The sequence below is a fragment of the Austrofundulus limnaeus genome, unplaced genomic scaffold, assembly GCF_001266775.1.
Source record: "Austrofundulus limnaeus strain Quisiro unplaced genomic scaffold, Austrofundulus_limnaeus-1.0 Scaffold323, whole genome shotgun sequence".
NCBI classification, from domain to species: domain Eukaryota; kingdom Metazoa; phylum Chordata; class Actinopteri; order Cyprinodontiformes; family Rivulidae; genus Austrofundulus; species Austrofundulus limnaeus.
In genome coordinates, this window is record NW_013952725.1 from 544,843 (window position 1) to 546,634 (window position 1,792).

Genomic DNA, 1,792 nt, shown 5'->3' on the forward strand with positions numbered 1-1,792 from the left:
TAGAAAACACATTTGAACTTGGTCAAAGTTCATTCTGAAAGTCCAATGCTGCAGGCAAAGCCATGCTACGTGGCAATGCACACTTGTTTTTACATCGTAAAAACCCATGTCTAGTTTACTTTTTATTTTTCAGATTGTACAGTCTTCATACTTTGATGGTTGTACAGCTTTTATACTTTTTTGTTCCTAGTTTTTGTAAATCCTGTTCTGATTGTATATCTTTAGATTTGCCTCTGACTGTACAGCACCTTGTGAATCTATTTCTATGAAAGGTGCTGTATAAATAAAACTTTACTTTACTTTACTAAGTAAAGATGAGCACAGGTGCAGCAAGAATCTGTCCAATCTGAGCTGAAAGGCTGAAAGTCATTAATGGATATTTGTGCATAAAAACAGATGTGATTTTGTTCAGGACAGCTCAGATCTCTGTCTGTAAACACAGTTCTGTCTTCCACTAATGCAGATTAAAGCTCTATCCTGTAAAGAAGAAGCCGTTGTCTCTGGACCAGAGCTATAAATGTGATTTTATTMTCTTTAAACTGCAGACGGTACACGGTGAGTACTAAAGATGAACAGGATCATCCAGCCTGCTGTGAGCATTAAGCTAACACGTCTGTAAAAACATCATCRGTGCAGAAAAGTGTATAAAAGTTTTAACAACTGAAACAAAATCTAAACAAAGTTGAATATTTTAAAAATATTGAAAGTTACTAAAGTTGTACTTTCTCCAAGGAGCTGAATATTAATCATCTGGTCCGTCCAGCTGGTGGAAATTTTACAATCTTCAACATTTCAGCTGAATTTCAACATTTATTTATGAGGAATGTTGTCAAACTGCAAGAAAACATTTAGTAACAAGCAGCAACTTTGTAATTTGCAAAACAAAATGTGTTGAGTCAAATATCACAAATAATGATTTTTAAAAGGCAATTTTAAGGCTTTTTAAACTTGTTTAAATTCTAACTCAGTTCAATTTAAACTCATTCTCTGGATGTTTTCTTATTTTTCATTCTCTTAAATCACATTTAAATCTGTAAGTGTCCAGGTTTAGTTCACTCAGTGTACCAGTGTATCAAACAGTGACATCTTGTGGCTCGGTCTGGATTTCCTTCAACAAGAGACAATGTGAAGCAACACGAACACACAACAGACAGAAGATGAGAAATGTTCTTATAACGAAGCTTAAATGTAGAGCAGCTCTGCTGATAAAAACACAAACTGTCAAACACTGCAGGAAGTTTTTAATATTCTTTATTTTTTAAAGCTTTCCCAGGCTCCTTCAGGCAGAAAGAGGTGCCTGTCAGATTTAAAGTGAAATCAGCAAACTGCACACTCACATTAATATTAATTCTGTGAGGCTGCATGCATCACAACAAACTGATGACAGACGCGGTTATGTTCAAGTCGGGCCAGAACAGTTCTGGTTCACAGAACCGCAGGAAGACAACACTTCTGGGTCTGAGAAGGGCTGAAAGAAAAAACAATTAATTCAAGATAAATAACTTGAGGAGACATGGGAACATTCTGGTTTTACTTGTAGAAATATGACTGTGATTGGAAACAAACTGAGATAAATACAGTTTAAAACTAAACYATGGTTTGATTTAAAAATCTGCCACAAAGATTTCACTGAGCTTCTTTACCTGAAACAAACATTGAGACAAAAATACTGAAGATAAAATTGAGTTCAACAAAACAAAACTATTTCAAATCTGAAAACTCTAACTTAAAGACAAACAGTAAAATGCTTTTGAAATGCTAAATGTAACTAGAGGCTAAATAAAAGTAAAAA